At 43.2% G+C, this 14500-nt stretch overlaps 1 pseudogene; it reads left to right on the top strand.

The window, feature by feature from the left end:
* Positions 1–12522: 12522 nt before the first annotated feature.
* Positions 12523–13086, top strand: LOC113628674 (enhancer of rudimentary homolog pseudogene; annotated as a pseudogene).
* Positions 13087–14500: the final 1414 nt, after the last annotated feature.

The following is a 14500-nucleotide window of genomic DNA, read 5'->3' as shown; positions in this document are numbered from 1 at the left end:
ACTCCGATACAGTCTTTCTCTAATATCAAGTTTGACTCAAGATGGTGGACCGCCCCCCCAACTCCTGGGCACCCAGAGAGATGAATGATGGAATGGGAGTATAACCTCATACTCTCCATAGCTCACACCCTACGCAAGAACCTAGATTTCTTTTTCAGTCTTAAGTCACTACTGCTAGATTTATAACCTCAAGAGTAATTCTATATATGTGCCCAGGATTCATAACTCAGGAAACAAGACCATCTGCTTATAACTAAAGATAATTAGAAGGAATATAGGGATGACGCAGAATTTTTTCTAGAATCTCAAAAAAGGGGTTCTGATCAAGCATACAATGTTCCCCAGTGTTTTTCTCATTGTGCAATAACCAGTGTAACTTGGGCTATATCATCTCTTCTCTAAAGCCTAAGAAGTGATTGAAGTTGCTTTCTAAGCCCTATTTAATATAATACTTGGGGCTTCCCTGGTGGCACAGTGGTTAAGAATCCACCTGCCAATGCAGGGGACGTGGGTTCGATCCCTGGTCCGGGAAGATCCCACATGCCGCGGAGCAACTAAGCCTGTGCACCACAACTACTGAGTCTGCGCTCTAGAGCCCGTGAGCCACAACTACTGAGCCCACGTGCCATAACTACGGAAGCCCAGGCGCCTAGAGCCGGTGTTCCACAACAAGAGAAGCCACCGCAATGAGAAGCATGCACACTGCAACGAAAAGTAGCCCCCGCTCGCCGCAACTAGAGAAAGCCCTCGCGCAGCAATGAAGACCCAACGCAGCCGAAAATAAATAAATAAATAAATTTGTTAAAAAAAATATATATAGTAACAATTACCCTGCCTACTTCACAGTAGGCTCCAAGGAGCAAATGAGATAATGTGTGTGGATATACTTTGAAGATTATAGAGTACAATTCAAAAGCAAGTTCTTCTTAATATTATTAAATAGCAATTAAACAGTCATTATTAAATCGTTCAACATTTATTTTCTAAATATTTACTGTTTTCAATCATCATGGCATTTTCTGGGGCTATGAAAATGAATAAGACATATATTGGGATTGACATATGTACACTAATATGTATAAAATGGGTAACTAATAAGAACCTGTTGTATAAAAAAATAAATAAAATAAAATTCAAAAAAAAAAGAAAGAAGAAAATGAATAAGACAGTCTCAGAGGTAGCACACTCTCTAGCAGGGAGCAAACATGTGAAGAAGTAATGCCAGTACAGTGGGATGTGAGGTGGGTACAGATGTTGTAGGTGCACAGGAACAAGCGTACCCAAGTCACCTTGGGGGGATAACTCCGAAAGAGAGGGCATTTGAAAGAAGCATCCAAGTGTGAGTGCCATCCTGCCAGCTGAAGTAGGGGAAGGAGAATGTTTCTGCCCCAAGACACAGTCTGAGCAAAGACAGAAAGTGGCCAAGCTCACGCCAGGTAGAGATTTGTCCACGATCTCCTGGCAGTTTTCTGGCTTATCTATACCTAGGTACACCCATCATTCTCAGCTTCCTGGTCTTTATTGGGTTTGCCACTATTTTAAATAATACCATGGCCAAGTATTCTTTGTCACTGATGGGGTTCAGGACATGCTACCCCAAAATATGTTACCCTCGCATATTGAATATCTTAAGCTGAAGGAGTCAGGGAAAACGGCAGAAGCAGGAAGGTTGCTCTGACCTGCCCCCACCATCCTGCCCTTCTTTCATAAAAGCAAGAGATAAATCTCCCATGTGAAAGGTACCCTGCCTGTACAAGGAGGAAGGAAGGTATCCTTATCACCAGAGACAGGTTGATTCAGGGCCGAAAAGGCTGTATAAACAAGCCTTGCTACTTCATCATTTACTACCCCTGGCCCAAATCCCTCTGCCTTGTCAAGTCTTTACAAATTTATTGTTTCTTTATTTAAAAGGTATAAAAGCTTCCTTATTTGAGTCTCATATGCTTGTAGGACTCCCATATATATGAAATTAAATTTGTTTCTCTCCTGCTAATCTGCCTTACGTCAATTCAATTATTAGACCAGCCACAGAACCTAGAAGGGAAAAAGGGAAATGTTTTCCTCTCAGCATAATCTAATATTTGCTGTCATCCACCTTTCCCTCTTTAAATCCTTCATTCTGTTTTGTAAACTTTTCCTTCCTCTTTCCTCAGAAAGTATCTATAACCATTTTGTCTAACCTGCTTTAAGGGAAAGACCCAACTTTTCAAACTGGCTGCAGAACTAAAAGGTACTTTCCCCAACAATTACTACCTTTAAGTTTGGGACTATTATTAACAGCCAGTGGCAGCTAAAACTGTCCTGATTGTGTTTTTTTAGTCAAAGAAATTAATTGCACGCAGATACTTCCCTCCAAGTAGGGCAGAGCAATATCCCACACAAGCAAATAGTTATTTTCCCCTGAATAAGTGGAAATTGACAGTGTTCATCATAACTGCTCATTGAACATGGTTTCTAATTGCACAGTCTCAGCCATGAGCAAGTCTCCAGTTTTCATTCCAACCATGTTGTTCCAGAGGAATTTCTCTGTGTTTCTCTTACCTAGATGTGAATTCTCTGCCTCAGTCTCTCTACCCACTGGAGAAAATTGCCTCGTCCAGCCCTTGCTCTCGCTATGAGAATCTAGAATAAATGAACGTTTAGTCAGACCAGGTGACATCAGGGTCACATCTCTGGTATGTCGAAAGAGGAAAGCGCTTAAGATTTCATTCTGTATGATGTTTATTCTATCAGATGAGGAAAAGTGGATGAAAGAAAAAAATGAGAGTGTGGATCAGAAAACAGAAGCATTCTCTGTCAGGCTACAGTTTGGAAATAAAAAATGAATCTATCCCTTTTATAACCATCCACATCCAGTTAGGAGAGAGGCAAACCATTAAATCGCTAAGCACTTTATTTAATTAATCACTAGTGAAGAAGAAAAAAAACCCAAATAAATAGAGCAAGTGTCCTATTACCTTCATTACTCATCACTCTCACTACAGTTTCATAAATTTCAGCACCCAGTACCTGCTGCTTCTAATGACATTTTAATGGCTGTTCACTCAGACAGTTTTGTTTGGAACAGTGGGAGAGAGTCAAGATTTCAGTAATGAGGTGAGAGTCCACCCAGGCTCAGGAGGAAGTAAGAGGCTGGATATCCCTCCACAGTGCCCAACCCAGCAAGACATTCAGGCATCCTGCCTGCCACCCACGGGCTGCTCACCAGTTAACTCATTAGTGCTCTTGGCCCTGACATTTCCTATGGAAAAGGAAGACATCCTGATTTCTGGGGAGACCAGAAGGCCAGCTGAGGGGGCTGGAGATGGGAGTAGGAAGGCAGGATCCAGAGTGTTGTCTTAGGTACCACAGCATGTGCTAAGTAAGGTGAAGGTCCCTATGGCAACCCTCCAAGAGGCCAGAGTCTTCATTCCATACAGTGGTTTTCATGGACTCATCCACTCTTTCTTCAACAAGTAGTTACTGAGGGCCTACCAGAAGTTATACCACATCAGATGAGGGAGTAACCCGAGAAATAGGAGACACTGCCTCCAGGGAATAGGTGAACTAGTACAAGAGGCAAAGGGAGTGCCACGAATGGTGATAAAGGGGGATCCCAGGACGAAGCTGTGCAGCTGGCCAAGAGATCAATCAATTCAAGTCAGAGGTAAGAAGGGGGAGGACTTTTTCTGAGAAGATGAAGTTGAGAGGATACCTAATGTGTTTTGAATATATTGAGGGATTTACATAACTGGGAGAGAATTTTAGGACAAGTCAGTGATAAGTACCTTAAAAACTCAGCAAAGACCACTACTATAACCCCCCCTCCCACCAAAACAGATTCCAAAAGTTATGCCACAAAAGAAATATATATGACTCAGCTGTGATTAGTATTTACATGGTCATAATAATGTAAATCCTACTCTTGATTGGATCAAAATGACCATATAACTACACTGGGAGACTGTGAAGAAGGGCAGTTGGCTTGGGGAGGGTGGTGAAAGCTTAAATTCTCATCTTGCATAGAAGGAAGTCAATAGAGGATGTCTAAAATGGAGAAATCAAGATGTAATAATACAAGCATGGTGGTTAGAGAAATAGAGCTACACCTCTCTCACCAGAAAAACTCAGCTAGAGGAGCTGAAAATTGTTGTTTCTGGACTGTAGGAAACGAAGAGGGAATAGTGGAAGAACCATGTATTTATAGCAAGCCACGTTGAACTGTTTGACTCCCTGAACTTGGTGGGTATATAACGTGGATATAAATAAAATGTTAAACAAAAAAGATAAAAGCAGCTCTATGAGTCTCTATGTTGTATCTATCAAGTCAGGTTGCTAAATAAAATATGGAAATCCCAATTGAATTTGAATTTCAAATAAACATCAAAAACTTTTAAATCTAATTTATTTTTGGCAATAAAAGTTGTATAATTTAAGGTATACAATGTGATTTTTGATATATGTATACATTGTGAAATGATTACCACAGTCAAAATAATTAAAATGTCTAGAACCTCACGCGGGTACTCTGTGTGTGTGTGTGTGTGTGTGTGTGTGTGTGTGGTCGGAACACTTAAAATCTACTTGCTTAGCAAATTTCAGTTATACAATATAGTATTATTAACTACAGCCACCAAACCACATATTAAATCTCCAGAACTTGTTCATCCTGCATAAAAGAAACTTTGTACCCTTTGACCAACATCTCCCCATTTTCCCTACTCCCCAGCCCCTGCCAACCACCATGTCACTCTCTGCTTCTATGAGTTCAACGTTTTTAGATTCCACAAATAAGTGAGATCGTGTAGTACCCAATAATTTTTTACTAGAAGTTATGTCGCAAATATTTCATGGGACATACACTAAAAAATTACTCACTGCGTATTTGAAATTCAAATTTAACTGGTGTTCTATATTTTTATTTGCTCAACCTGGGAACCCTAATCATGAGAATATCCTAATACTAGATATCTTGTTCATTATATCAGAGGCCACTTTATAAAGAACCACAGAAGAGATCTCTTTAAGGTCTCAGTTCCAGAAAGAACTCCTGAGCAAAATGAATTTATTGTTTTTACTTCTGGACACTAGGAACCATGTAGAAAAATTGATCTGGACTAGAGATTTTTTATCAAAATTTGTCATTCTGATGAAGTCTACTCATTGGTCTAAAGCTGACAGACCCACCCACAAATTTGGTAATGAGGAAAATGGCGACGTAAACCAAAGAGACAGACTTTATTATAAAAAAGAACAAAAACTAAATAAACAAAAAAACAAAAAAAGCAAGCTCTCTGATTTTCTAAGTCAATTCCTTTTTGGTGGCCTCAAAGAAGTACCAGGGCTGTCTGGACCAGAGCCTTGTTCAGCACCAGCTGGCTGGACAGTTGGGTCTGTGCTCACATGGTGGTCCCAGGGGCCAGCCTTTGGGCCTCATAAGCCAACATCTTTCAGACAGCACAGAAATGTACCTGGGAATAAAACCTTCCCCTTCCCTTTTCACCACGTGAGCATTAGGCATGAAACCCCAGCTGGCCACTCATTAGATGCCAGGTTTTGCTGGTTTCTCTCTGTAGGAAGAGAGTATCTGTCATTGGGGAGGTGACATCCTCAGCTGCTGGAGAAGAGGAATAAATTATCTCTTTCCTGACATCCCCTGCCAGCTTGTTAGCGTCACTGACAACTGCTCAAAAGCAGTAGAGCAAGAGAGGTGGGAATGAAGTAGGGAGAAAAAAAAGTTGCCACTTTCAAGCTTACACTGGGCAGATTCTTATTTAGAGTAATTAGCAACAGTTTTGTTCAAATATTCTCCTCACCCCCTGGTTTCCTATACGACAACACAAAATGTAGCCTGCCACCCCTACCCCAGTCGTAGCCATGTACTGCTGCTCTGGCTACATCTCAGCATGAAAGCATCAGGAAGGGCTGAGTATCTCTGAGCAGCACCTTTCAAAGGCTAAAGGGCATAGTGTAGGAGTTAAAGGGCACTCCCTGGGGTCAGAAGGGCCTGGGGCTTAAAACCTGACTGTATCACTTATTAGCTGAGTTCACTTTGGGCAAGTAGCCCCTTGAAGCCTCTGTTTACTCATCTGCAAAATAGGTATAATGAGCCCATCTTCTCCCCAAGTTTATTGTGAGGCCTGAATATTAAAAAGCTGAATGGTGCCTGGCATAGAGTAAAGGCTCATCGAATGTTCTTATTAACCTGCATACTTAACCCTTTGAGCTCTGCAGCCCTCCCCCAGACAACCATCCCATCAATACTGCCTTCTCAGCCCCACCAAGAGCAGCTGACTGATCAGTCCTTGCACTGTGGGCCACAGAAGACAAGGTGGGACATCTGCTACAGCAGCAGTGCTAGTTTCAGGTCTCAGGCCAGCTGGTATGGCAAGAAGTTTCAGCAGTGGAGTCACCAAAGGGCAGTGCCCCAGGGCAGCACCCGCCTTCTGAAACACACCTGGCAGTGCACAGGTGGGCCCTTTCTTTCTGAGTCAGTGACTTGCTCCCATGATGTAGGTGAAGCTTAGTAGCCTTCACAGCCTCCCGGAGCTCATGGCAAGTGTCTTTTCTGGGGCACCTGATTGGAGACATTGTTGCGGTGGGCAGGGTATCAGGGAAGAGCAGTTTATCCTTAAGCCTCCCCTCTCTGGGTGAGGGGACAGGGCCAGGAAGGAAAGGCTTATTCTCAGATCCTGTCAGTTACCTAGCCCAGAGTTTCCACAGCTGTTTCTTTGTGGCTAGAACATTCCATTTCATGGCAAAAACCATTTGCCCACTCTCCTATCCATTCACCCCTTCTGCCTTTGTGAATAAATCCCTAATCTTCAGCCGTGCACATGCCGTGCACATGTGTGACTGAAGACCAGTTTCCATCTTCCCTTGCAGTTAAATATGGCCCTGTGCCTAAGTGCTGTCCAGTCAGATGGTATCAGAAGTGCTAGGGAGCAACTTACAGGAAACTTCCTTGAAAGACAGCTAACGCATGCCCTTTGCCACTTTCTCTTTCTTTCTTATTCTTGAGGACTAAAATGTGGATATGAAGGCTGGAGTTTAAGCAGACTTTTTGGGGGAAGAAGCCAAATGCATATGGAAGAACAGATGGCTAGAAGGAGCCTGGGAGCCTGAGTCTTTGAGACTATAAATGGCCGCATTAGTTCTGGACTATCTCCGTCTGGACTTCTTTCATGATGGCAAGAACTAAACTATCTTGCTGAAGCCACTTTTACTTACATATTTATTTTTGTTGTACACGTTTGGACCTAATCCTACCAGATACATCTTCTTACTCAGAATTATAGCATCACACACCAATAGGGAAGACTCTTTGAATGGTAGTAGGACCAAAAGGTTTTCATTCTAGACAATCAAAAAATTTTTTTTCTGTTTTTAAATTACTTTGTTATTGTTTCCTTGTTATTGTTTTTGTTATTTATTTTCCCTCTTTTCTCATCTTCCTTTCTTCTTGTTTTTTTTGGGGGGGAGGGAGATTTTTTGCATGCCCATTCAGAACATTAAACAGAATTTCCCTTGGCTTCACATTCCTTTATTTTCTATTTTATTTGTGAAAGGCCAGTTTTTTGCCTGGAGATAAATGTTTTATGTTTTTTTTTAAATTAATTAATTTATTTTTAGCTGTGTTGGGTCTTCGTTTCTGTGCGAGGGCTTTCTCTAGTTGAGGCGAGCGGGGACCACTCTTCATCGTGGTGCGCGGGCCTCTCACTATCGCGGCCTCTCTTGTTGCGGAGCGCAGGCTCCAGATGCGCAGGCTCAGTAGTTGTGGCTCACGGGCCCAGTTGCTCCGCGGCATGTGGGATCTTCCCAGACCAGGGCTCGAACCCATGTCCCCTGCATTGGCAGGCAGATTCTCAACCACTGCGCCACCAGGGAAGCCCCTATGATTTTGTTTTTATCCTCGAGTTGCCACCACATGAAAGATTTGTCATAAGTTTGAATTTAAATTAAAGGCTTTTCTAAATCTTTTCTCCCTGTCCTTTCCGTTCATGTACTAGCATCCTGTAGCATGCCTCTAGCAGCCTGCAAAGAAGGACACCCTGTAGAAAAGACCCTCACACCTGCTCAGGCCCAGCCATGACTGTTCAGCAATTGTGACTCAGCATTTCCCTGCAGCTTTGTCACTGCAACCATCTTCCACCTCCCCTGTCACTGAGCCCACGATGGTCTCACAGCCCAAGAAATCTACTCTCAGTCATTCTGAGGCCTGTCTAGTTTATTTTGACCATTTTCACAGCTGGCATCTGCTAAAGCCAGTCTACAACAGCTAATTAACCTAATTCAGCACAATTATCCCAGTCATGGTTACTAGTCCACGTCATATATCTCGGATCCCCAAGAAATCATGTCAGGCTCTTAAGAAACGGAGCTGTTATCGAACTTGAGCTTTTTCATCTCCTTATGCTTGGATTTTATAGCGACTGGTGTCTCGTACACATGCCTGACTTCAGTCTCCCTGTAAGAGTCACAGTTTGAAGCTAAGGAGGGAGGAGTTTGATGACTACCTGTGTTTCCCAATTTCCCGGATGACAAGAATCACCTATCAAATCCTAAATTCTCCCAACCCACCTCGGACTCACCAAATCAGAATCTCCGGGGGAGAGCTTGGGCAGGTAGGGAAACACTGATCTAGATCTTTGTGAGCAAAAGCAATATAGATACGGCAAGGGAGCTTTGGAGTGTGGTTTTAGAGTTAGACTTCACCACCTTTGTCTCGGGCAAGTGCTTTAACTTCTTAACCCTCAATTTCCTCATCTCTAAAATGGGGGTAACAAGTCCAGCCTACCCGGCTTGTGGTGAAGGTTAGAAATCAGATCCATGTGAAACAGCTGACGCTTAGCAAGAGCTCAGATGATGGTGGCTACCAGCATTCTTATGGTGACAATGAATTTTATGAACCTGAAGAGGACTTAAACCTTCACCCAGGAGACTAGAGCTCTTCTAACTTCAGCGCCACTGGGACCTGGCTTGGCAGCCAGGTAGGAGAGAGGCTTTTTCTCCTCTCACACAGAAACAACACAGCAGCCAGGGGAGTTCCACGGTACACTCAAGTCCAAGAGGCCAGACTTTTCAGGCACTTTAGTATGTAAGGTATTTGCCCAGAAGGCAGGTAGGCAGGTAATTTCTCTGTGGGGTATAAGTTGGTGTATTGCCTTGTTCAAGCAGGAATCCTCTATTCAGAGAAACCAGTTCCCATGTCAAGTCTCTGGGATCTTAAACCTGGTCCACAAATCCAAAGAGAAGATGTTTGTCCTAAATTATCTTAAATATTCTGTCTGAGCTTTTCTGCTGCTGAGCCACTGGTACCTCTACGGGCCTGGCCTAAAACCCTTCTTGGCCTTGGCCTCCTCTGCTCCATACATGCACTGAGGACCAGACTCAAGAATTTGGGCTCAGAAGGTTGGGGAACTCCTAGGGAATCCGGCAGATCTGATTTCTTGTCTTTCTTTGGAATAATGTGAAGACTCCAGGGGGATCTAAACATTATGACTCCGTCAGCCTGTCCTAATCTCCTGGCTGGCATGGAGCCAAGCAAATGATAGTTACTACTGTTTAGTAGCAAAAAGATGACCTTGGGGACACTTGGCTAATCATGAAGCTCTCCTTCATATGCACAAAGTACAGCAAAGAGTTGAGGGTAGGGAGAGAAGGGTGTGGGTGATAGCTATTGAGAGTTTTCAAAAATCTAGGCACACTGAGTGTTACATCATTTAGTTTTCACAACAGCCGCATGTAATGGGCTTTATTCCACCCATTTACCAATAAGAAAACAGATTTCTCAGTGAAGCAAATTGCTCCAGATCACACAACCAGTATGTTGAAGAGCCAGGATGCAGGTCTATAACCATTTAATCCCAAACCCATGCCCTCTACCCTCTACCAGATTGCTTCTAACAGTAGACAAGAGAAGAGGAAAATTAAGAGATTCACTGACAAAATTTTTAAAAAAGACATTCCGGTACTTGGTTTAGATTTTACCTGGTTTCTCTTGAAATAAACCATGTCACATCACCTCAGGGTTACGGGCCAAATATGTAGGACCTCTTTAAAACTTAAGCCAAAGGCTGCCTATTCCTATAAGGCTTTTTTTTTTTTTGGCCTCTAGAGCAGAAGAAGGCATACTTTCTTTTACAGGGCCAGAGAGTAACGATTTTAGGCCTTGCGATCCACGTGGTTTCTGTGGCAAATCGCCTCTGCCCGTACAGGTGAGAGCAGCCATAGAAATGATGTACACGAATGAGCCCTCTGTGTAGCAGTGAAAGTATTTACACCAACAGCAGTGGTTTGCCAAACCCTGCTCTAGAGGAACAAGGTTCTTTCCTACTTATCTTCCAAGCCCTCCCCTGTCCCATCAAAATCCATGTGTGGATTGTGAATACAGTCCTATAAACCGGATGTTAGCTGATGCACTCTGCTCTCTGAGATTAAAATGAAACCACTTACAGAGGCAAGCCTGTGTGCCACCCAAACTCTCCAGGAGGAATGAACGCACCCTATTTTGCTGAAGTGGTTTAGTGCATGCATCGTCTTGCCTTCCCATATTTTTACCACCCCTATTCTACACCATATCATGCTAGACATAGATCCTAGGCCCTTTCCTTAATAAACACACACACACACACACACATTCAGTCATACAGAAATTTGTGCATAGTTGACTTTTTCCATGGGGAAATGGATATTGAATTTACAGTGAAACAATTCAAACTATTTCACATCAAATGTGTTCTTCTTATTCTCAAAATTCCTCTGGCTACTTTGCCCTTAATTTCTAGCCTCCTGCCATCTTTTTGCTTACCGTCTTCCAGAAACTTCTCCTGCTTTGTTAGGCAGAGCAATTCAGCCCTATCTCAACCCTTTTCTGTGTCCCACTAGGCATGGCTCTGCTGGGAGATGCACCATCTTCTCTTCCTCACCCTCTCACCAGCCTCTGCAAGAGGAAGGGGATGACCTGGAAATAGATCACCATCATCCTGAAACCACCCTCCCCCTTAAAATCAAAAGCTACTTTACTGTTTTAGTTTTAAGTGATCTTTTCCATCCTTTACACAAATTAAAAATCACTCTGTAAAGACATTTTTTACTTTGAGCAACAGAAGTAAACTCTAACATAAATAGGAGAGGGGAGTTACTGGACATAAGTCTAGGAAAAGCTGAAGTAATGGTTTCAGAAAGACAGACAAGATAGCAGCATGGGCCTCAGTGGGCAGGAGCCTGTGGTCTCCATTTCTCTAATGTACTGCCATTGAATGTAGCACCAGAGGGCTTCGACCGCATGTGTCTCTGTTCCAGATTGGATTCTAGAAAGAATTCTGTGCTCTAGTTGTCTGGGCCACATGCAATTCTTGTGATCAGGAGCCTGAGTACTGAGATGAGGAGCCCCATCAGAACCACTCAGATGTGGGGAGGAAAATCCTAAAGAAGGGATGCTGTACCCCCCTCAAAATCAAACAAACAGATGTCCACTCCACTGTGTTTCCAAAGACTTCTCAGCCCAAAGAACAGAACTACTAGTCAGAATGCTCCAAATATGTGTTACAGGCAAATGTGAGGAGATCAAAACGTTAGCTTTTTCCCATTAGCTGCCTCTCACTTTCCTAGCACTGGTTAAGGTAGTAAGTGTTTTCTAAGGTATAGGTGTGGCTGGTACCTAAGTCCTGGCTCCCTCCAAAAGCGTCTTGCTCTTTAACTAACAGACTCTCATTTATTCATGATTGCCCTACAAATTGTAGATAAAGGTGCATTATTATGCCATTTCACAGATGTGAACATTGTGACTCCATTTCTCTGACACGTCACTGACACACCTTATTTGTGTCAGAGGTGGGATATGAAATCGATCTTTACGGCTTCAAGCCCACACTCTTTGGCAGGGTTTTTGATGAGAGATCTCTGGAATGTATAGGTCACCTGAATATCTCAGACCTCATCTGTTCCAGAGTATCATGGCCCTTTGCCACCTGCTCACACAGAAACCACCCCTTTGAATCCTCCCAGTCTCCCTCCCTCCCTGGGAGAGCATCTAACGAGTGCTCAGAAAAAAGTTGCTTGTGTTCCCTGCCCCAGCTCCTCATTGAGGGTCCTGGCCCCTCTACTAAGTATGCCCCTCAGGAGGATACAAAGACACCCCTATAGAACTCAGGTCTCTTTCCCTGATGAACCCGAAGTCCTCAGCGTACCAGCCACGCCCAGGGCTGTGGCCGAGTGGCAACCAGAAGCAGTGTGGAAGGACAGCCTCTTATCCGACAGTGGATTGTACTGTTCCTTGGCCCCCAAGAGATGCTGATGGCTCCCAGACATTGACAAAGTCTTTCGGTGACACTAATCTCTCAGCTTCTGGCCCAGACCTCCTCTAGCTCACTAGCTCCCAATTCAGAGCCCTTGCAAGGTTTGTCTTATCGCCTAGGCCTCAGTCATGTGCCGCATTCAGGCTACAAAGAGGCCAGGACAATTGTCTGGACCTCTCCCCTCACACTGTGAAAGTCTTAAATACACAGAGAGGACTCAGAAGTTAGAAGGTCCAGAGCGGAGTCGGCGACGGCGGCAGCGAGAGTTTGGCGCGATGTCTCACACCATTTTGCTGGTACAGCCTACCAAGAGGCCAGAAGGAGAACTTATGCTGACTATGAATCTGTGAATGAATGCATGGAAGGCGTTTGTAAAATGTATGAACACCTGAAGAGAAGGAATCCCAACAGCCCCTCTATCACGTAGGATATCAGTCAGTTACTTGACGTCGTGGATGACCTGGCCGACCTCAGCTGCCTTGTTTACCGAGCTGATACCCAGACATACCAGCCTTATAACAAAGACTGGAGTAAAGAGAAGATCTACGTGCTCCTTCGTCGACAGGCCCAACAGGCTGGGAAATAGTTGAGTTTGGAAGCGTTAGGGGGATGGGGGTGGGCTTGGAACACGGTGTGTACAGTGTGCTGTAGTAGAAGTTTTGTATTATAGTAATCCTGTTTCCATTTTGGTACACTCTAGCCAGGATTGAGTGTATTAGATGAAATAGGATCTTGTTCAATCTGAAACCCCCTTTGCCCCCTTCTCTCCACTCCTTTTTTTTTTTTTACTTAAACATTTTTATGATGATTTAGGTGGAAGTTGGTTTTTGTCAGTTAATGTTGTTTCCAGTCCTTCAGACTGTTCGTATCTGCTTTATAACATTCACCGTACTAACCCTTCTTCAAACCAGGGTGGGGGTGGTGACGCGGTTTAGTTATGTCCTCAAGACAAAGTCTTACTGAGAAACAAATAAATGTCCTTTAGTTAAAAAAAAAAAGTTAGAAGGTCCAAAAAATTAAAATGGCAAACGTCCACTGGGATGCCATGTAGTCCCTCCGCTATCACCCTCACCCCCAGCTCTTTCACCAGATCCTCTTCACTCCTTTGGAAAAAACAAGCAAGCAAACAAAAAAAAAATTTTAAAACCCTCTTTGCATATTAAGTGATGCAGTTCAATACTTGGGAGGAGGTAGAATCCCACACACCAGAGGACTCGAAGTTCCAGCTTTAGTTATGCCAGAAAACCCCGCCATGCTGAGGATAATGGACGTAATCACTGAGGAGGTCATAATTCATCGAGAAGGACAGGGATGGAAGCCCAAGGAAAGACAAGGAAGGCGCAGAGAATGAGGGGCCGAGGCCTTGAGGCTTAGAGTAGACACTCTCTACAGATGAGTTTCTCAAACTTGTAAAGGAAAGACTTCATGCTCTGCAGTCAAACAGAATCAAGGTTCAAATTCTGGTTCCACCACACTCTGAACATGTACAAGTTACAATCTCTCTGAGCCTAAGTTTCTTCATTTGCAAAATAATGAAACAAAATTGCTGAACACTTTAAATAAGATAACGCCTGTAAAGTGGCTTGGAGAGTGTCACTTAATAAATATTCCCCTTCCCTCTTCCCTCTGGGAATTGAGATAAATAAGATTTCCATTTGTGCAGTAAGCTAGTTTGTATATTTCTTGTGTGACTTTACATATTGACAACTGGTTTATTAAAGTATCTTTTAAATATTGCTGTGAAAAAGCATCTATAATTACTTTTAATAAGAATTTTAAATGAAATTATTTATTTAAAGAGAGCTTTTCTTCTAAGTGGAAATTTTAGATTAAAAGTTATAAAAAGAGTAGTCAATAGTTGCTAATTTAGTACATTGTAATACGATTTCTGGGCTTACAGGGAAGAGGGTAGATTAACTGTTGCAAGCACAGCACTACTGTGTGTCCGCCACTCTGCTGGATGCTTTGTATTTAAGCTTTATAACAACCCTATAAGAAAGTCGTCTCATAGATATAGGAACCTGAGGCATTAAGTAATTTAGCCAAAGTCACAAAGGAGAAGTTCATCTGAATATGACGCGCATCGTCAAGAGTTTAGCTGAGTTACTCCATGGTGTTGCTGCCTCTGCCTCCATTTTCTTCAGCAGGGCCTTAAGGGAACACTAGGCTGCTCATGCAGGCCTGTGCCCTAGAGCGCAGCCTGCAGGGTCCCAAGCAAATGT

This window comes from Aethalodelphis obliquidens, unplaced genomic scaffold (genome assembly GCF_003676395.1).
Source record: "Aethalodelphis obliquidens isolate GAN/ISIS:26980383/991018 unplaced genomic scaffold, ASM367639v1 scaffold24, whole genome shotgun sequence".
In the NCBI taxonomy this organism is placed as follows: Eukaryota; Metazoa; Chordata; class Mammalia; order Artiodactyla; family Delphinidae; genus Aethalodelphis; species Aethalodelphis obliquidens.
This window is presented reverse-complemented; position numbering and strand designations above follow the sequence as displayed.